Source organism: Clinocottus analis, unplaced genomic scaffold (assembly GCF_023055335.1).
Source record: "Clinocottus analis isolate CAN_PGR_092001 unplaced genomic scaffold, fCliAna1.0.p SCAF_6, whole genome shotgun sequence".
Lineage (NCBI taxonomy): Eukaryota > Metazoa > Chordata > Actinopteri > Perciformes > Cottidae > Clinocottus > Clinocottus analis.
Genome location: NW_027176218.1, coordinates 5,754,691 through 5,777,629, shown reverse-complemented (window position 1 = coordinate 5,777,629; position 22,939 = coordinate 5,754,691). Strand labels below are relative to the sequence as shown.

Here is a 22,939-nt window from a genome sequence, read left to right as displayed (position 1 = left end):
CTTTTCCTGAAAGCACCATAACCAGTTTTATAAGTTATATTAAACACAATCACTCTCCACTGCCTTTCAGAAACAAATGGAAAGCTGCTTTCCAGCTCAATGAGGCACAACAGTCCCTGATAACTTGCTGATGCATATGAATGAGACACTCGCACACACACACATATTTCTACAGGAAACAAAAACACTGTCTTTGTGAATATTCTAACTATAAAACCAGAAAAGCTGTGTTTATGAATTCCAGAGCGCAACCATTAGGGCACTGTAATGGAAACCTCAGAGTTTCGCGATGCCATGGCGAGCAGTGTCACCAGGTTGACGGAACGGGACAGACAGACGGACGTGAAGTGAAGCAAATCTGAAATTCCCAGGGGTTCGGTCCTGTAGCGGGGGGGGGGAAAGATGGGTTCTTCTGTGTTGTGGCAGCCACATGTGAAACCTGTGGACCGGAGAAGGTCTAAGGAGGACACATCCGACTCGCTGCTGCTTCTGCGACACCACCGGCCATGCTGCTAATGAATATGCAGCGAAGGAAAGGTTGAGCAGCTATCACGAGAGCCAGGCGTTGTGAAAAAAGGGTTGTCGGGCTTCACCAGGCTGCATGGATCATCACATCCCAAAGCTAGCAGAGTGTATGTTTGTGGTATCTGTGCAAGCTAGGGAACTCATTTTGCATTTAGTCTAAAGAGTTGTAAAGTAGGAGAGGAGTCATTTTGAATGTCTCAGGCTCTGGAAATAAAAGTTAATGTTTCCGCTTAGACAATGGAAGTTGACTTAGAGTTGGAACGCTACCAAAGCTTGAAGGTAATTTATGTCATAGTAATTATGGTGTTCCTCAAGGAAGCATTCTGGGCCATCCTCTGTTTTATATACATGCTCCCACTTTTTGCCTTCTGCTCACATGTTTTTTATTGTGTTTCGGCACTTTGCTTAATCTTTGCATTCAAGGCACAGTGCAACAAAAAGTTATTGTTTTTATACTTATAAAAAGTCAACTGCAACTCATCATCATCATTTTTTATAATAAACAGTCAAGTTTGTTGGGCATTTGAGACATTTCCAAGCATCTCTTTGGGCTTCAGGAAATAGTGTGTGTGGGTGGGAATCTGAAAATCTGTCAGATCAAATAATAGTGAAGAATTGTTAGTTGCAGGCCTATTTTGAAATATGAATCTACACTGGAGATAATACTTCTGGAACCAGAAGACCTCCCACTTCACCTCTATGGGCATCCGTGTGCCTGTTTTGGCTTTGATGGGACATCAATGTCGTCGAACCTTGCGCTCATCCCCCACCACATCTTCAGCACTATCTCCAGACAGTTAGCTACAAATGCTCTCATCCATCTTATTTTTCCATTATGTTTTTTTGAAGGATGTCCCTTAACCATCAAAACTGATGGGAGTGAAGAGAGAGTGGTGGGGGGAGGAGAGACACAATGTGCTGCTTGATTTATCTTGTGTCCACCTGGGAAAGATTAGCCCCAAATATAATCTGGGCTTTCAATGGCTGCTTTTGCAATTCCCATGCAATACAAAGGTCCATATTTCTGAAAATCTCTTCAGGTGCATAGGCAGACAGATGGACGGATGCATGCACCCAGAAATCAATTGCATGCCTTGCTAATATAGAGAACCATATATCTGAGTCAGCCCCATTACCCACCATCAGTTCCAGTGCCCTTTCTTTGCTTCATCCTACAGCCTCCAACTATTAGCCTGATCTGTCAGCCAACCATGTTTGGGTGTCTGCGAGCTCCACCGCTGTCGGTCTCAGGGTTCCCAGCATCTGAAATTGAGATATTAATATGCTGAGATGATCTTTTTCTACTCTGTTTACAAAGGATTAGTATTTCTGTCCTCACTCTATAGCTCCCCCTCTCAGCTTCTAATGCTATTCCCATACTTATCAGGTTGAAGACGCTGCAGAGAGCGTTGCATAACCTCACACTGGCTGAGTAACTGGAGATTTCACAGTCTAATGTAGTGTGAATCACACATTCAGTCGCTTGGCCGCCCGCGTATAACGGATATTTTTTCTTCTCTTTTTTGAAAACACAATGTTGTTTTAGACCAGAGAAAGTTAAAAGGGAGTTAAAAATCCAGGTCACGCATCTCGGATGTGTGCGCTGTACTTCTCGGATGCAGGTGATGCCACGTTTGCCACGAGACATGAAGTCAATGAGTTTTATCAGTCAGTCCACTAAATCTCACCGTGGAGGAGCAGGAGGGATTTAGGAGGGAGATGATAAATTGACCTTTTCCTTTTCATCTGTTTCTTATCTCAATAAGAAGCCAGCTGACCTTTTCAGCCTCAAATCAAGTCTGCGAGCCCCCGCGTCTGCTTCTGCCTCTCCAACGCAACACGGACATAGCTCTTCACAATTTGTTTTATCTCCTGCGCTTCCATCCGTGCTGATGTCTTGCGCTCACAGCTACCGCCAAGTAACAGCTGCACAAACACACCATGACACATCATTTTCCTGAGGGAACTGAAGCTGCTCATCAGAGCACACATTTCTCTACATATCACTGCTGGGAGTCGGATGTAGAAGTGTTTGTTTGCTGTTCTGAGGTGTTCAGACAAGGGCTGTGATGGGAGGTTATCATCTAATATACCTGCGCAGAAACAAGAAACCAATTATAGAAGCAAACAAAGTCCTGGAGGTCATTATAGCTACTCATTCACCTTTCTTTTTTTTAAATGTATTTCCATCACCTCATTAACTCATTGGGATAAAAGTAATCTCACTTTGGGTAAATCTCCCTTTTAGCGGATGAGGATGACATCAGCATGGCGTCATCCATGAGTAACGCCGAGCCTTGTCTTAGTGCATGTTTTAGCTTTCACATGCTAATCAAGATCAAAGGCCGTCAACTTCAATCAGACTGGAGGAGCGACGGAGAAAATGAACTACATGCCTGAGTATCTCAATCCCTGGTGAACCAGAGCCTCTAGTTAATGAATTGAACCCGGTGGAAGATGACTCGTGTGTGTGCGTGTGTGTGTGTGTGTGTGTATGGGTCAAATTCTGGGAAACAGCATGTTACTGTGGCTGGGGGGGATGTAAAAATATTTTCTGTCCCTTTCTTTTTGTTTCTTACCGTACCTCTGCCGGTGAACAAAGGACAAAGGAGTCATATTTTTCTGCCCCCATTGTTATTAGCTGTGACTTGTGGCCCTCTGTATAACTCAGAACGAGACATAATGCATTTCAAAGCAGCGAGTTTATTCCCTTTACACACACCCATCACTGCTGTGTGCACGCATGCTCGTTTATTGGAAATATGAGTATGCATGTGTGAATAGATATGGGTGTGTACACTCATGAGTATCTGTGGCCCTGCCTAAATAGGTTTGTATCTTAGTGTGATTGCCATGTGTGCCTGTCTGTGTGTATATGGTTTGTGTGTGTGTGTGTGTGTGTGTGCGTGTGTGTGTGTGTGTGTGTGTGTGAGAAAGAGAGAGAGTCTGTGTGTGTCTGTGTATGTGTGTCTGTGTGAATGTGGTCGCTTTTACGAGAGGTTCTGCTCTCAACTTCTGTCTGTATATGTTTGAAAGAGATATACAGACAGAGAGAGAGAGAGAGAGAGAGAGAGAGAGAGAGAGAGAGAGAGAGAGAGAGAGAGAGAGAGAGGGTGTGTTTCTGGTGTGTAGAGTCAGAGCAGACCTGACAGCTTGTGCTTTTCCACTACAAACATTGGTAAAAACAAAGGGCTATGGGACGCTCACGGGGGGTTGTGCATCTGCATCCAGGGTGCCTCTTAGCTGATTATCTGCGTTTAGGCAGACAGAAGGGCCCTCATTAATTTATTGCAATTCACAAGAACACATCTTCCCTTCTCCCAATTAGTGGGGATTGGATGCTGGGAAAGAAACTTCAGCTTGAAACATACATGCAAACCTTAACAGCTGTGGAGCGATCGGTAACTTAAAGCTATGGAAACTTTTTTATTTTTCGACACACTGTTTCACATGAGAAGATGTTTATGCTTTTTCTGTCCACTTCTCACTTGTTATGTCAGTCGGTCTTATTGGAAAAAGTTATGTTCAGTATTTTCCTGCAACAATCAGAAGTAAGCAAATAACAAACTTAAATCCTGTTAGTTGTGTTGTTGTTTTGCTTTGTTGCCAATGTCACAGCATCGCTAGTATTTAAAGAGTTTTTCACTGTCAACTTTCTTGCAATTTATTTATCCTTTCTCTGTCAGCGTTCTCTGACAGGCTCATATTGGATATTAGTCTTCCTCGTCAAGGATAAACCGATTAGAATTTGGTGGTCAAAGGTCAAGGTCACTGTGGAGCTTTCAGCCATAACTCAATAATGTATATGCTAATCATGACAATGTCACGTCTAATAGGATAACCTGACAGACTGCTGACATTTTGGACATGCGTAGATGTAAACTTCAACTTGACTTGTTGGCAGAGACAAAGAAAGATAACTATCCATAAGTTATTTAGATAGTTTAAAATAGCTTGGAATCTTTCAATCACAAAATTCTTCGAAAGTGATTAAAATTAGTTTATTTTCAGTTGTTCCTGGATAAACAATTGCTGAGCTGTAGAGGGCCTCATCACAAAATAAACACTGTATTGTCTTCGTTTACGAGTGAGTCAGAGTTGTGCATTTTTGCCGGTGCTTCCCGGACGGCGATAACAACAAGGTCCTCTTTTCGCTGTGAAATGAGGAAGGACCTGACAGAATACACGGGCTTTCTCTTATCTGTTCGATCCAATGTGTTCAGCGTCCAGTCCCCCACCCCGCCCCCACCCCTCCTCCATCTCCAGCTGCCAAGATATCAGCTCCAATATCACCGCTGACATTTGGAGAAATAGGATGGTGTCGGGGCTGAGGCGGCCTGTGTGATCTATAGGCAATAAAAAAAAGAGGCGACAAAGCCTTGAATTCTTGCGGTGGCTACCCTCAGTGACGACCCCTTTCCACTCTTTTGTCTGTCTTTTACACAACCTTTTTTTTTTTTTTTACATTGCTCTTATTTTTCTGCTATATAACCTCTGTGCGCTGGCTCACTAGGTGTGGATCGTCTGTGACAGGTCTGTGTGTGAGAGGGCGACTGATGCTGTAGCAGGTCAGGAGATCAGTCTATCAGTCTCTGTGTGTGTGTTGTGGGGGGGTATAGTGGGGGCCGGGGGTGTCAGGGTGACACAAAGCCCCCCACACCCCGGGTGAGGCGGCCATGCTGGGTGTCACTCCACAGGTCAGTGGGCACCCCCTGTGGCTCCCATGATAAGCCCAGCCTGACAGCAGTTTGATGGGGAGGGTGACACACACTCACACCTCGGTGCTCCCCGGCTCAAAGAGCCGGGCTCTGGGGAGGAAAAGCGATAAGAAGCTCCGTGAATGCAGCTGCCGCGGTGACGAATCCTAAGAAAACACGAGCAGCCATATCAGGTGTTATTAGCCAGAATACAAATCCAGACAACAAGCCCATTGCTGTGGAAATAAAGCTTGAGGGGGGTTTCTGTTTTCGGTTTGCCATGTGGCTAAGTGTTTAAGTCTACGGCGGCGTGCTCCGCTGTGGCTTTAATGTTGCCGATGCCGTCTCACTGACACACTGACACAGTTCCAAAGCCCCGCTTTTAATGAGCTGCATTTGCAATGAGAGCATCACAATGGCTTTTTAAAAACTCTGGCCTCCCTCAATTGAAATCAATGGCGCATCAATGGAGGCTGAGTTTCAGTTGACGTCTCAGTGTAAATGTAATTTAATTGGATTGCAAAATCAATTTAGGAGTCCAGTTGCATTAGAATTTGAAGTAAGCGGGTCTGTGAGTTCAATTGATTTCCAAGAAGTGTTTCATACAGTTAGTTTGTTAAAATGTCAATCTCCATAAGATAAACCATGTTTGCTGCAGAATAATGCAAAATAAAAGTGCCATTTTTAAAGAAATATTATACATCTCAATAAAAACTATTTTTACAACGTAACACATTGTTGTGATACAGCAGCTAGCAGAAGTTCACAGCAGAAAGAAGATGCGATCTCTGCGAGGTTGGAATGGCGACCGCGTTTTCTCCCCCGCAGCACTGCAGTCAACCCGGCACCTCCCACACAACCCAGATCCTCTCACAGTCAGACCTCCTTCCTCACAGCCTCAACACTTGCAGGCAGACTGGCACACTGAGGAGGGGGCCACCTGCCTTATTCTGCCCCTTGTTCTGAGAAGTTGCGCTCATAGATTTAGTTGGGAAAAGCTGAAAAATTAAGCCTTATAAGGCATTGTCATTTCATCACAACATCCAAGTGTTACAATTTTGTCTCCATTCTTAAGGAATTGCCTGCCAAGAATTGTTTTTAACTGCCAGAATAAGATACAACAAACTTCATACCAACATTGCTTTATAATGTGTCTCTGGTGAACCCATTGGTAGCTCCAATCAATAGCCTGCCTTTGTTTCCTTCTGGGTGAAGTTACTCTTTTCTGTCTTGGTCAAATCAGAGTTTGAATCGTTCTTAATCTGGCCGTTTACGCCGACCAACCCAACAGAACAACAACAACAACAACAAAAATCGCAATTTATGATTCACATTCATTCCCAGTGGAAGCAGTTGTGCGTATCTCTGTCCATTGACAACAGAGTGCTGGTTGAGGTTGTTTAGTATAACATCTGTTGTGATTTTTTTTTTTTTTTGCACTGGTCTGGAACCTCCATCTGGGTGGAGACAGCCGGTAGACCCAGCACATGCTGGAACGATTACTGCACTTATCCTATCTGGCTTAGGAACACTTCATGTTAGCCCAGAAAGAACTACAGGATGGAGCTGCAGAGAAGGGTGTCGAGCCACCTCGGCCTGGGTAAGTGGGAGAAGCAAAAGCCAAACTAACTGTGGGCAAACCGTTTATGAATGTATCTCAGTCTAAGTGGATAATGCAGACTCACCCTTCCCTTGATCCGGCAGCCCTCTGGGGTGAGATGTGAGCGAGAGAGACACAGATCAAGAAAGACAGAGACTGGATAATGTCAGGGGAGCGCCGAGTGGTAGTCTATTAGTGTCATTGGCGTATCACCAACTCTGAGCGTCATCGTTCCATGTCAGTTTCTCTCCATCGCTTGTCAAATGTGAAGGAGTGGCTGCTGTCATCTCGCAGACACGCTGGGAGCTCCCTCAAAAAAAAAAAACAGACAGTGACTGATCAGTGCCAAAGGACCACAGTGAAGCCCCAAAGCTCGCTTCAGCCAAACACACTCAGCGGCAAATTATGCTTTATTTAGCCGTAAACAAGGTCTGTGATTTCTGCAAGTTACATACACTGTGTATGGTTGCATAAAAAGGTCTGACGCCGTCATCGTTTTTTTTTAAAGTAACTGCAGTTTAAGGGAATTTGATTTGGAAACAGGGTTTTCCTCAGAGGCGTCGGGCCTTTGGAACTGAGGGAGCCGGAGGGAATAACACGAAGGTAATCAATATGGGGATGTCTGTTTTTAGACACTGAGTGCATTTTAGACTGTTTGTTGAATTAATCAATACAAGACCATGTTTCGAGATGGAGACAGAAGGGGGTGGGATCAGGATGGGCTGCTTCCTCTACCTGAAGGCTGCTATTCATCAGGGAACTGACAGAACAATGTAAAAAAAAAAAAAAAAAAAGAAGAAAAGGAGCCAACTGATAGCCAGCTCCCACTTGACATTATGCCTCTGTGTGTTTGTGTGTCTGGAGGGGGGGGGGGGGGGGGCATGCAAGTGTGTGTGTGTGTGTGTGTGTGTGTGTGTGTGTGTATCAAAAAGCGTCGCATAATGCTCTTTCGGCTTTCCACTAAATTTCCCTGCTCTGGGGACAGAGTTGTATTTCAAGAAACATACAGTCTGGAAAGACCCTGGATGCTTGGGGAAAAGCTATCACACTTGCTTGTTCTTTGTACAGGAGTGAATTTGGCAGTCAGACCACTGAGGGAGTTCTGTTTTCCTCGCCGTCTTTGTCTCCACGACCGCAGCCCAAACCTCAGCGAGGGCCCCAGGTGACGCTAAGATATATAGGTCTTCTTATCCCAGAAAATGGCCACTTAAGGCTGGAGCTCACAATAGGACAAGTCCTCCTGTCTCAATAGGAAACATTGTTTGAATACAGATGTCATATAAAAAAGGCAAAAATATATTTGTAGAATGTATTTTCTTTAGCATTAATACACAGCGGCCTCCAGGATAAAGTAGATGTTTACGCTTTGAATGGAGCTCGGCTTGTAAATACAAGAAGGTGAGAAGGACTGGCATGCAAGTTTAGGCATTTCCTTTAGTAATCCAAAGATAAATTCTTCGTAAAATGAAAATCCATGTAACTCTTTGTGCATAATGCCTGAGGTGACTTTAAATGTTGATGTTGGGTGAGAGAGGAAGAGCTCTCTCATCTGTGAAGTGACACATTCTGGCTGTAGCATGTGTTGGCAAAATTGCAAAAGCAGCATATTTATTAATGAATGCTGTATCTGCCGGGTGAACAGGTGGGCTAATTTGAAAGTCAAATACAAACTCCTATACATCCTAAAAAAAAACATTAGCTGAAAGACAGACCACAAGAGGAGGCACAGTTGTATATTACTGGGTGATAATAAACACATTTATTTACACAGATGTCCTTTGGAAAATGTAATTTTCCTGTTCAGCAAATTAGCTGCATTGTTCAACATTTTGGTAAGTTAGTTAAGTTACCACTCTGTATGTAAGCAATAAAGCAAAGGCCTAGAAGATTAGCTTAGTTTAGCATATAGATTTGAAGCAGGGGAAAATGGCAAGCAGTAAAAAAAACACAAATCAGCTTTCCCCCACTAGTTAGCACACAATATCCTCTTTGTTTAGTCCATTCACAAACAAAATTGGGAGGTAAAAAGTTCTGCTGGATTATTTCTTGATAATGCCAAGCAACCAGACTCCTAAAAGTCACATTTAGTAAAGTCAAAACTTTGAATAAAGCCGGGCTAGCTTAATGCTAAACTATTCGTTTAGCTGGCTCCAGCTTCATGCTGTATGAGAAGAATACTCTGAGAAGAAACTCTTATCTAACTTTTGTCGAGGGAATGAATTGGCATATGTCCCAAAATGTTAAACCATTATTTAAAACTTAAGATGTTTAGATTTTGTAACAAAGTGGAGATTCATGTGAAATTTTTAAACCACAATAAAGGTTTGCATACACGATATGTGACTACGACTTGGCTTCTACCAACAGTGAGCATTTCTTGTAATCATGACAGCTATCTTTCCATAAACAAAAAAAATGACCACATGGTCCTAAACCGAGGCTGGTTGTGGTGTTGCTTTTTGTACCTTTATCGACAAAATGCAAATTTCGTATTTAAAACCAACACGGTGTGTGCTAGTCAGTGCAGCTGACCTCATATACAGCCAACGTGTTGATACATTGCACACAGGTGTAATTGATGACATGAATAATGGCGACACTCCATTCAGGTGCTCCAGTTGCAGTGCCCTGGCAGTGTGCATGCTGAATCTCCAGAATGATTTACTGGCACACCTAAATTGGACGGCGCTAGTTTTAATTAATATCACAGCTACACCTGTGCTGCCTCTGCAATAACCAGTCAAACTGTCTGCTGACGGAAAGGTCTGATTATCCTAAAAAGACGTTTTTGTGTGACTTTAGTTTTTCCATGAACCGGTGGGGAGGCTTTTTGTTGAGCATCATGCTGTCTTCACATGGACTCTCTCTGCACCCACTGAGTCGTTATCCTCCTGTGCTAAATGTTGGTGTTTGGCAGAGCATTAAATGTGCAAAACACAGAGCGAGCGGGCGCGCGAGAGAGAGAGATGGGAAACCAAAAGTGCCAGATGTGAGCGGGCTTTAACAGGTTGCCGTACTGCTGCTTGGGAATAATTAGCATTTGTCATGACCAACTTCCACCCCAGCACCAGTCTGTATGTTTTGAACACAGATTTCTTTGCGCTTGCAATATGGTTCATATTTTTATTAGCTCCACTAATTGTCTCCATCTACAGCCCTCCTCCGCCTGTTTCCAAGTCATAGAAATTGTTATCAGAAAGAAGAAAAAAAATCACAGTGGAACAGACGCTTTGCTCCCGAGCAGTTGCGCTCGTCTAATTATAAAACACTAGGTAAATGTTGAGCAGATGCCCTCCACCAACACCCTCCACACCCCCTCCGTTCCAATTGAGAGAGACATTTGGTCTCATTCTAGTGTTACATTGGCTCCACACGGAGTGGGGGATCCTTGCCAAGTGGCTGCCGTGGTATAAATGAACCTAATCGCTCGCCAGCTCTACACACATCGTCCGGCAGATAACAAAAGAAAAAGAACTTCCCCTTCAGCTTAAGTGGTGCGCTCCGCCCTGCCGTGGTGCCGCACTTCTGAAGCTTGTTTTGTTGAGTTTCGGAGTCAGCCATGAGCAGGCCCGAGTGTGACAGTGTCAGAGGATGCAGCACTACTGTCTCGTGACTAATTGCTTTAGTCTCCTTGCATCTTTCATTTGGCAGGGACGTGCCACAATCGGGCAACTATTAGCAGTGGAAGACAAATCATAGGGGAAGACGGGCAGCCAGAAAGAAACCAGATCTGATTCCAGCTGCCGTCACTTCCCACATGCTTGACGTCGCTCGGTTGCCACGATAAGTCCATGTTCAACTCGTCCTTTTGATAAAACAACCCTTGCGGTTCCAGATGCTCTCCTTAATTTGCACATTTTTTGACCAGTTATAATGAAGAGCTTTGCTGGCAATGCAGAATTGTACCTGGAATCTAGATAGACTACCGACTTTCAAGTTGTGCCAGAATTTAGTTCCAGGAGCGTCTTGCCAAAGCGTGCAGAGAACAATGGAAATAAAAGCCTATGAAGATGGCGCCATGTTGCATTACTTAAGTTAACTTCCTGCAGTGGCAACGTTGGATTTTGTTTATGCGGCTGCTTCGTCCCCTCCGCTGTTCCCATCGTTCACCTGGCCTCATTACCCCTCGTACCAAACGCACTGTTCAGGAGAGGCAGAGCAGCTGTCATCTCTACGTGGCGGGAGTGTCTCTGCTCTCCACCACAGCCACAAGTGGCCTGTTCCTGTCCCTGAGCCAGGACGGACGACAGCCCCGCTGCAGCCTGTATGGCCCCCCGGTGTGGGCCCCGGGTATAAGCTTCATTGGGATCCAAATCGTGGCTGCGATTGCACTTAGTAGCTGATTAAAATGTAATCGTGGCATAGGTATAAAACCTTGTAAAACAATAGATTTTTATGCACATGTAGGGTGAGTTTGTACGCACACACACAGAAACAATCACATGCGCGTGCACACGGAGCATCCATTACACAGCCTGACTATAAATCTGCCTCGGAATTAACCAGTGAGCAGTGGCTGATTGCTGTAGCGCTCCCCTCTCACTCTCAGGAATGAGAATAAATGAGCGGACGCTGCCATGAACAATCCTTTATTACACCCATTAAGCGGAGGAGCCCGAGCCTTATGAAACCGGGGACACCAAGCACGCAGCCCAGACGTCACATACGTAGCCTACTTATGGTTCCCATGACAGTGTGAACACACCCACTACCCCCATCATCAGCACCACCGCCGCCACACATGCATACCATTACCACATCACCAACCGCCCCCAATCTCCCAGCCGTTTCCACAATCAGGGGGATGCAGTGCAGCCGTCTGCGCACTCCTTGTAATGTCAAAATATTTCTCAAGTGCCGGCTAATAAGTGCTGCTCTGGAGTGCCTCCACGAGCTCAATATGTTCATCAACACGTTTTTTTTCTTCTTCTTCTTCTTCTTCTTCGTCTTTTGGAGTAACTTCAAGCGATGGCAGAATCATTAATCAGGAAGTTTGCTGTGTATTGCCTGTAAATCATTCCACTCATTCCTGGGTGCACTCTTCAAACAACAGCAGCGCCAGGTGTTGTTAATCAAGATTGGTTTGTTTGCTTGTTTTTTGCATACATTAAAATTGCCAGGTGGACTACTTTTCCATTAATGTATTCTCCATCAAGAGCGCGGTGATGTTACAGCTCATTTACTGTGCAAAGCTTCAGGTCATATAAACATGTTTTGACAGGTGTTTCATTACATTCAGAATAGAGCGGCTGACATTGTTTGTTGCATTTTTCTATTAGAGGTGACTTGATCCCTGCTGTTCGACAGCGATGTCGTCCGACGCATCGGACTGTGTCATGAAATCTTAAGTATCGCAGTTGGCCTGTGGCGCTTCTAACACCATTTAATTGATCATAATACACTACACGACAAAGATTTATGTGGTCCTTTCTGTCTTCATTGGTCGCGTACGAGTAAACTTTGTGGCGGTGTTTTAAAATGCAGTTTGCTAATGGGAATTAAATTGTGACGCTTGGCTCTGGAGAACGGGACAGAGATAATATGTTGTGCCAAGTCCGGCCCCGGGCCAATGAAATGGTATAAAAATGTTGTCCCTGTGCCAAAATTCAACCATCATCATAATTTGTTCATCATGCTGAAGTAATATTGGGAATACCATGCAAGGTGCCACACGCCCGTCAGGACTAAATAACATTCATGCCCATTCACACACCGGAGGAACAGCCTGCAGGGGCAAATCTCTGAGAGCATGACGAGAAACGGCAAACGTTCTCGAAATCTTTGCCAGACAGCTCGGGGCAAAATTCGACAGAAACTTCCAGATCTTGACACATTGGCAACTGTCAGATGTTTTCTTTAAGTCTTTATGTTCTCCAACAAAAGTTATCTGTCATTAGCCAGCACTGAGGGAGTGTTTCCAGCTGATTGAAATGTCGTGATGGTAATTTGATGGTCAATTGGTTGTGGCCTGATGATGGCATCCGTTTAGCCACCCATGAGAAAATGAGGCCAGTGTGAGTGATAAGGACTTCATATCCTTCTCCGGTCTGATGTAAACAGGTACAGTATTTTTGATCAAGTATACAGTTGCTCTACTGAGCATCATTTCTGCCTCCACGGTTCCCTCTGTCTAATCAGGACACAGTAGGAAGCACTGAATTGCATCCAATTTCCTCTCACTTCCCTTTGTTTATTGACTCGGGGACCTGACAAGGAGTGAGACTCGAGTGGGTCGAGAGAAAATCGCAGACATCGACTTCTCCTAACCTCTCGCTGGCACTTTCCCTGTGCCATGAACAACACGGCGGGGAGCCTTGAAGTAGATTGATTACACTTGTGATCACTCTTCTGAGATAATGTCCTTCCTTTTAATCATGCTTTGTGCCGCTGCTCTTTACAAGGATAAGATTATCATCAGCAACTTCATCACTGTCTCATTGTAAATGCCGACCTAATTGGACAGCTCTGCTTTCCATTGGAAGTTTTGATCTTATTTACTGCTGTTTGTCCTTCAGCTGAAATGTGATGTCTTCTGGTCGACGTGATGTCTTCTGGTCAATGTGATGTCTTCTGGTCGATGTGATATCTTCTAGTCGATGTGATGTCTTCTGGTCAATGTGATGTCTTTCTGCATTAGCGGTCCCCAACCTTATTTGAGCCACGGACCAAGTTTGTCTAAGACAATATTTTCACGTTCCTTCACAGTGTGGGCATTAAATATGTCGTAATAAAATTATATATATATATATATATATATATATATATATATATATATATATATATATATATACATACATAAAGTACATGAAAATACAATTTACCATTACGCCGAATTGGTGGGAGCACTGAGCTTGTTTCTCTACTAGGAGCCACGTTTGAAATAAAAGCAAGGTTTTTATAACTTTCTTGGCGATCTTAGGATATTCTGCATTGATTTTAATCCAGAATACGGTTAAAAACTTTCTCTTAAGTTTAATTTTTGGGGTAACGTATCACATGACGCACAGACGGATGTATCGGGTCCTTTTTCCATTTTTATAAAACATTTTTCTGACCTTTCATTCATACTTTCTGTGCGGCCCGGCACCAAGGGACCCACAGACCCGTTGTTGGAGACTGTTAAACATAATGGCTTCACTTTCTAAGAACTACATTTACGGATTGTTACCGCTAGAATGTAGATTGTTGGTTATTAGGTGGATGTAATTACTCCAAAGGACTTCTACGACTGCTCTTTGCAGAATCAGCAGTATGTGAGCTGGATCTCTGTGGTGTTAAGCTTTACAGAGTGCTCTGAAGTCAATAATCTCGTGTTTACTCATTGGGTACCACAGAGGCCTTACGGTGTATTCCTGCGCCTCCATACACCTGTCATTTCGTCAAAACACACCAGCCATTGACTTGCCAGACATCCCCTCCAGCTTTGCTTTCACTGAAACGTTCCCAATGTTTGAATTAGGATTTGAGAATGAGTTTGGTGCAAAGAAAGCCTGAATGAGAGTTCAGCTCTGGCAGCCTCAGGCTATCATCAGTAATCCTGTCCTTTTGTTCTCTTTGACATTGGCAGCATTGACCAAACCTGCCCCATGTCAGTCCATAAGGCTCTCTTGATTTTACTGGTCCGCTCTATTGTCCAGGCCTTTGTGGTGGTTGACATTTGTGATGGGACACTAATGACTCTGTTTGCCTCGGGAGAAAGTGTTAAAAACAGAAGCCTCAGGCTCAATATACTCACAATCACACTCATGATGTGTAAAAAAGGAATTGTTTTGTGGAGCGACGTCTTGTTTTCTTCAGCGCGAAGGCTTGAACTGGAGACACCTTGCAGTTTGGGTTTGTTCTATCCTCCATCGTCTCACCTTTCCTTCTATCTTTCTTTCCTTTTTTGACGCCCCACCTGAACTGGCCCCCAGTTAATGGGTAACAGGCAGATCAGTGGCCGGCCGCAGGGGGTCCCGAATGACCTTTCAACCCCTCCCAGTTTATTATTTACACTGTCAAAGCTCCACGTGCCACCGTCTGACCTCAGCTCTCATTTTCAAGCCAGCGACCGTGCGACGGCCTTCCAGACAAAGAGCCGGTTGGCGAGGGGCGTGACGGGGAAGTCAGACGAGATGCCTTTGTTGTGATCACAAGTGTGTCTGGCATTATGTAAATAGTGCTTATCCGGTGTTAATTGCCTCTGCTGCTAGGATGAGCATATTAAATGTGAAGGAAACAATTTACCGCTTTCAAAGTCTCCCCAGGCCACCGTGAATAAGACCGGCCCAGCATTTGTAGGCATTACTAGTGCCATCTGCTACCTATGTCATCTCATCTGCACGCTTAAACTTAATGGGGAATAGCGGATAATTAAAGGATAAATCTGGTTCATTACAACTTGGGTTTTATTTCTCTAGTTTTTACCATTCTCTATAATAAGAACATCGTACGTCAAGTCTATTGCTGAGATCTGGGAACAACCAAGGAGAACAGCAGCATTACTACACAAAGTGTCCGTTGTAAACATCTAGTGTATGCAACATTTCTCTGTGGTTTTAATGGACATGTCTCATGCTACCACCTTCAGTTTCACGTCAAAATAAAATAATTTAATCATAGCGGGAGACATTTTGACGAATACATGGGAAATGCACCTATTTGCTGTCTTCCTGAGGGTCAGACAATAAGATTAATACCACATACGCTACATGTGAAGTCGTTAGCAGCTGTTAGCTTAGCTCGCCTGGCTCTGTCCTCGGATAAGAAAAATCAGCCTCCCAGCTTCTCTCAAGATCCCAATATTATAAGTTTGTGTAATCTGTACAAAAGCCGAAATGCAAATATGTCTTGCCCGATTTCAGTGACTTCCTCGAGTTTTGTTGTCACCATGAGGTTGCCAGGCAACTGGGAGAGACTGGCTTGTCACTTCATATTTAAAAGAAAGATATGAGAGTGGTGTCGAACTCGCAGCCAGATAACAAACAATCCTATCTCCCAAAAATGGCTTATTCACAACCTGTGCTGCATCCCTAGATATCAGCAATTACTTTGGTGCCCAATGTTTTCAGCGACAATTAAAATGATGATCAAAATTTTAAATAAAAACCAAGTTGCACGCTCCATTTAAAGTGTAGGTCGGTCTTCTTCTTCTTCTGTAAGTACAGAAGTATTGTTCACAGGAACACAACGGAAGTGGGTTACAGAGACGTGGACAAAGTGAGGAAAGAGCGGCCGTGGCATTTTTGTATGATTGGTGTGCACTTTGTGCCTTTTTTTAGTGTAGAAAATATTCCTTCTTGGCCCCCTCATTCATCCTACCTCCTTTCTGCCTCACTCCAGCACATTTAGAGGCTTTTCTTGACAGTACCCACTTGATTTTCTTCAGTCAGCATATGGATGGCACCATTACTCCTTACAACATCTTTTCACGCGAGCTATAGGCCATTTTGCTGATCCGCACAGTACATGGCATCATCCGACTACCCCCCTCCCTATCTCTCGCTCCTTTCCCACCCCCAAACCAATTACCAGTTATCACCAAGGAGGAGGCTGTTCCTCCATTAGTTATTCATCCACCCAAGTGCCGCTTTTACCCTAATTTGATTTTCTCCCTCCATTTTACATTAGAACTCACTCCAAGATGGCAAGATCTTAAGAAGTTAAGCACAGCGATTAACTGCACATCTCTAAATCTCTTTAACAAATATACTCTGCGTGTACCATTAACCTTGAACAAGCTGATTAACTTAGCACTCGGTTTCCCTCACCAGTCCCAAATCATATTTCGCAGAATTTCATAATCCAGTCAAAAATGCGATAGAACAATTATCTCGCGTTCAACTCTAATCTGTTAGTGATAAAGACGGAACGTCATATTGATCTAATTTCATGGGGAAGTGATCCTCAGCAGAACAGGAGGATATCGTGGAAATCATTACACTGAGCATCTGACAAAAAGGGCAAAACACAATATAAAATCTGATGAAATGTTTACCCAACAGTTTTCCGTGCGCAGCATTGTGAGCGCCACTGGATGCTTGTCGTTCTGTCGTCCTATCTGTGTACATACTGTGTGTGTGTGTGTGTTACGTTCATGCTGTGAGTATCAGATGCCCTGGAGAAGCTGTTGCAGGTTTCAACAGCAGCCTTTAATGAATGCTATTGCAGTGACCTACAAACAGTGTTTGGCAAGTGACTTGAAAATGTCGATACATTACATGACTAGAGAACGTGTTGCTGCTCACAACACAGCAGACAAGGCCAAGTGCAACGGGGGAAGTGGAGGATTTGGCGGTGGGAGTCGATGATGACACTAAATTCCCGAGCTGAGAGTTTTCTCCACCAACACGGCTGCTCGTCAACGCTTTTGACATTGAGTCGTTGGGAGAGTTCCCAGTACGATCTCCTCTCCCTTTGTCCAGTTGTCCTTGCGCTGAGCGATTACGGCGCGAGATTGGGTAATAAAAGCATGTAAAAAAGGCGGACCATGAATTTTAGAGCGGATGGAATGAGCTGATACATTTAGAACGGGCTGTGCAATAAAGGGAGTACTCCACACGCGATTGGTGCTCAGAGAAGGAAATTGGCAGAATTCATCAAATGTTCTGCGGGCATAAAACCTCAGCAGCAGCAGCGTGTTGAGCCTTTAATGTGAAAAATAACCCAGGGGGCCATGTGGAGTGTTTTTTATGTGGCTGGAGGGGTTAAAGGAGGCCTGTACATTGGTTCATGTAAAGATGCTGAGGGGATCGTCAGATTTCCCCAATGGTATGCTCTCTCACTCTTTCTCTCACTCCCTCTCCCTCACTCACTGTCACTCTCGCATGTCATTGGAGCGTTGCTTTGAGTCGCTCAGACAGTAGTAGCGCTGGCTGTCTGGGAGTGATTTATGCCGTCATAAGGTCTGTACTGTAGTGAACCTAAGGCCGTATTTTATTCTGACACGTATTATTGAAATGAGACGTTTGGGTGTAAAGAGGAACCAAAGCCGTTTTCTCACGGAGGGGTAGTCATGCTCGTACGAAAACTCAGCCTTCCAGCATTTGGAACGGCATTGGGGAGTATTTAATTCCATGTCTCCACAGAATGCTGCCATTCTCACCAGTGTGCAGTTTTTCTTTTATCTTTGAAAATGCAAATTGAGTTTCACAGGTTTAAAGACGGAATTGCAACACGGTGATGTGGATGTGTAGCGGCAGAAGAGGCAGTCAGGTCTCGGCTCTAGTGTTGTATAGACTCAGTTGAGAAAATAAACAAAGAATAGAGTAGCAAAGTGTAAGTTTTTTTGCCACTCAGAGTCTCAGAACTAAAAGTTAAGTTCATCTTCTGCAGAGACAATGTTACATTAGTAGTTAAAGGATTTCTGAGGCTTTGTGTGCACAAAAGATGAGCCTCTGGGTATAAACATATCTGCTTCTTTTAATAAAAAGCCAAAGTTGCAGGCTTGTATACAAACACTTAAGGAGAGAAGTCAGCTATAACTTCCTAGATGCGCTCTGGTGGCCGAGGGGTTTAGGGCACGAACCGTGACCTGCAAAATCCCCAGTTCAAGTCCGGCCAGAGACCTTTGTTGCACAGTGTTCCCCGTCTGTCTCGTCTCTTATTTGCTGTCGCCTCTCGTCCGTTGTGTCACGGATTGAGACATGAAATGCTCCCCCGACAAACTACGACTTCAAAAGGAGCATTTCAGTCGGAATCCGATCAGAAATGCTAAACGTTGCGACTGCAGCTGCTTTGTTTGGGAAATATGTTCATTTGTTTGGATGATATAAATACCACTCTCATGCCTCTACGCTAATTATGAACATAACAGCCAATTAGCTTAGCAAACAGGCTGGAACCGGGTAGAAAGTTCTCCAAAGGTAACGAAATCTGCACAAGTTTGGGCTTTTCATCCTAGAAACTTGTGCGGCTCTCTGTAGTGAGTTATTAATGATGTGTTTGAGAGTAATGGGTCATTCCAGGAGCGAGAAATACTACTGCCCCCTCCAACTCTCGAACTCTACTTGCCCACGTGCGCAGGTGTATCGACAATATGTCTTGTCATGTCTCACCCAGAGCGGGTTGACCTATCCACATTTTACGAGTTCCATCATAATTCCATCAGCCTTCAGTTCAGTAGTGGTAGTCCCTCCTCTATCTGCAGAGCGCAGCGACAGTGGCGGCGCTCTCTTAGCGCCGACAGGTTGCGTTCCCTCAAAAGACGAGGAGCGAGAACAGCCGCGTAATCGACGGCTGTAAGCGCTACACTCCCGGGGCTGCATGACCTACATGTTGCACTTTCTCCATCTGCCCGCATACACTTAACACCCCGCAGGCCGCCACTCAAACCAGCAGGTGACGGCACACAGGAGATATAGACTGCGTGTAGCGGAGGCTCACTGCATGTACAGATGTTAAAGCACAACACCCAAGGTTACACACGCTGGTTAAATCGCCTCTGATGCTCATTCTGAAAGCCTTGTTTACTTGTCTGTGTAGCTGAAGTGGAAAGGATGACCTTCCTTCAATCCCGGGCACATTTCCCAATTCAGCCAGGATGCGAGTGCAGACGGACACTTTTCTCCTTGTGCACGGCCTAAACTCTAGCAAATTAAAAACAAAAACATTTCATTAAGATTCAAAGTGCTACGTGCACGCCATAAAGCAATGTATGCGGTTAATTTGAAGGCATAAAAAAGATAATGGACTATTAGAGTCTACTGCCTGGGGCTGCCTTTTCTCCTCCCAGAAGAAGTACATCAATCACTTCTATCAGTAATCCCCCTGCAAGCTGCCGGCGGTGTCTGTGCCTGCTGCCTGCTGAAATGGTCCCTCAGCAGAAGCGGCATCAGATGTGGCTGAAGTTGACATCTTAACAGATAAACTGGCCCCACTTTACTACCACTGTCACTACATTCTGCCCTCGGTCTTTGGAGATATTGATGGCGGGCAGCAGTCGATGAGACAAAGGCTGTGACAAAGGAGACGCCTGAGGAGTCCAGCTAAGCTGCCACACGTTTGTTCTTTCGCTTGCTCGTCCTCATACCTGGAGGATGCTCGATGAGATGGGACACGGACGAGGGCGGCTTCGGGATGGTGCGTCGCTGGAGGCGACTACATGCTCGTAGTTGTAGTTGTGGTGAAGTTTCCAAGTGTCAACAGCTCAGAACAGCTTAAAGTGACGCGCGATATTGACTGAAGTGCAGATTTAATGCCTTCAGCTGCGTCACATGTGCACTTTTGTCAATATGGGACTCTGCCACCGAGAAAATGAAAGCAAGGAAATAGAGGTTTCATGCTTTCGTTACACTCCACTAAGCTGGTTTACTGCATTTGTTGTGGGAAGGCTGGTGGTCGTCTCAGGGGGCTTCCAGTGGAAACACATTTCTCCTCTGGCTGCAGCTGCAGCATATCCATGTGCAAACAGCCAGCAGATGTGTTCTTCGTCCGGCCAGTTCTATCCAACTTTTATTTTTCTTCCTGATCATCACTTGTACAGCCGATGATCCCGTGAATAATTACCTTTTTTTATTATTTTTTTAGATGAGATGATTCATGTTGACTCTGCGCATATGGAGCGGTTTTGGCCTTGAAGCACATGCAGAGCTGCGTTGGACTTGATGAACACAACAGCTGCTGAATAATTTGTTGCAAACAGATTTTGTTTACCAGCAAGTGTTTATGAATGAGTATGTATTTGCATACTTTGCATGCACACATGAAGAGGACCGTTTATGCGAGTGTGACTACATTCAAAATATGTGTGATGCAACTTTTAAAGGGGCTACAGCTCGTACTGAGTGTGTGGGAGTGAATGGGGTTTAAATTTGACAAGATTACGGCTCCAAAGAAAATGATTCTCATTGAAATTCTGCCGTGTAGTCACCTTTTGGTATCTTTAGGCACGCTAACTGATGATGCACTTTGCGGAGCTGTCGCAAGACATCACGAAAAACTGGGATGAAGACAGATCTTGCACGATGAGAATATCGGAGTATCTGGGAAGCTGCAGCCAAGCCTGTGGAAACCTTTCCCATCTGTCACATAGGACTGCAGATCCTCCACAGCAAACTGAGCCAGTGTGTTTAGCTGGAAAGACATCAGCCGAGGGGACAGCACAAGGATGGCAAAGTCCCTCATGCTGGAGTTAAGGCTACTTTATATTCTTCTGTTGATTGGGGATTAATTGTTCCATCTGGCTCTCATGAAAACCATTCAGGAGAATAAAAGAAAACAGCGCTCCCTCTTCCTTTTCCTGACGTGTTTCTTCTTGTTTCATTACGGTCACGGAGTATGGCTAGCAAGCACTGGGGCTTAGGAGGAGGAGCCTGGACCGGTCAGGGTGGACCAGAGGGAGAGCTGGGAAATTTGATCATTTTTCTTCGGGACTGTCATACGCCATAGGCTGCCTCATTTGTCTGCTCCAACTCCTTTGTTTCCAGCAGGCTCCCTGTTCCAGGATTAGCCTGCGGAGCGAGACAAGAGCAGGAAAATAAGACGGAGAGAGAGAGAGAGAGGCAGAGGCAAAGGAGCTATACAAGCTAATTATTGTATTCTAATTTATTCGTACAGTGCTCCATGTTTCTTTAATACAGTACTTAAATCTAATGTACATGCTGCTGTGCTTAATACTTGCTGACTGGGCAAAAAAACTGAATGAGAGCAGGTTTGCAGTATGTGAGGGAACAAGGGATGGGGAAGGCTGCACAACTGCACTTTTCCTCTAAATTGCCCTGCAGTTCCATTGGAGTGGTGTTGACCCACTTTATCTCCCACGCAGGTGATTAATGCAATATCACTACAAGAGAAAGGTCACATCAGGATGCAGGAGGGCACGCCAGAGCACAACAAGAGCTGGGGGATTTGTTTATGGCTGCTGTTGGGCCTGAGAAGAACAAGTTGTTGTGTTGTAGGGCATAGCTCAGTCTCTGAAGACACACATTGAGATGGAGAAGTGAAAAAAACACAATAAAATACACACATACATGTTTGAATATACGAAGGGTACGACATGGATCGGTCACCAGCCTTATTTAGGACTGACACAGACAATGATTCACACCAATGTTCACACCCACAGGGGATTTTAGAGTCAGCAATGTACCTAACCTGCATGTCTTTCGCGCAATAGGGAGACATTTTTGGGATATATTGTCTTTGCTTTTCTCAAATTGGGGGATTTGTTATTTCTCTTTTACTTTAGTCTTTGGGGTTTTGGTTGGTCAAAATAAAAGACACTGGAAGATGCCACCCTGGATTCTAGGAAGTGTTATCACTGACCAAATGACTGATTTATCAAAAATCAGGTCCATAAATCGTTAAAGCCGTAGTCATAAGCCAAAACATTTGGGCAACACATGCATAGTGCGCTGTATAACCACATCCTGACCTGATGCTGTAAGTCTAAGGAAATATGTGCAAAGACACGCAAAACTAAAATGGACGTATTTATTATATAATACATGACACCCATGCCGAGCCTGCCGACGTTTATGCTTTCAGGCTCTATCAATACTTTAATGCCACTTGAAACATGTCGAGTGTAATTTTTTTTTTTTAAATGAACTGTGTCAAATGCAGTGAGATGTCATAGCACATGCACAGGTGACGAGTAAGCGGTGGAACATCTGGGGTTGAAAACGAACGCTCTCTCTCTCTCTCTCGAGGAGTTCCCCGCAGGACTTCGGTATCGTTTCAGTAAGAGGCACCAAATATATAAACCAGAATTCAGGTGATTTAGTCAGAGTATGACTGATGTGTTTAAAAGCCGTTTTGCAATGTAACTGCTGCTTTTGAGTTTTCCACCCTTGCTGTGTTTTCCCTCAGCTGACACCTTCTTTTACTTTTCTAGTTATCATTTAAAGTGATTTCAGTTTGCGGTGCGAGCAAAATGCCCCATTTCAAAACTGTATTTAAATACAAAAGCGTGTAATTATGCCGTCTACCTTCTTCTTTTTTGCTGTTATCTATATTATAATCTCTGGTTTCAGCGTTTAGACCAAAGCACACTCTCTAAGGTATTTCACCATCATGGTTTCTCTTCCAGAGAAATTACTGGTGTTAAATGAAGCAATGATTTTCTTTATATGTGCCAGCTGTAGTGCAAATGGGTTTCAGCCTGCCAGAAAATCCAGTTCATTTTGTGAAGATGAGG

The 22,939-nt window shown here is 44.3% G+C and overlaps 1 protein-coding gene across 1 annotated transcript in view; it reads left to right on the top strand.

The window, feature by feature from the left end:
• LOC137803811 (PDZ domain-containing RING finger protein 4-like) overlaps window positions 1-22,939 on the top strand; it is a 46,705-nt gene that overhangs the window by 4,637 nt on the left and 19,129 nt on the right. The gene's annotated exons all lie outside the window — the stretch shown is intronic.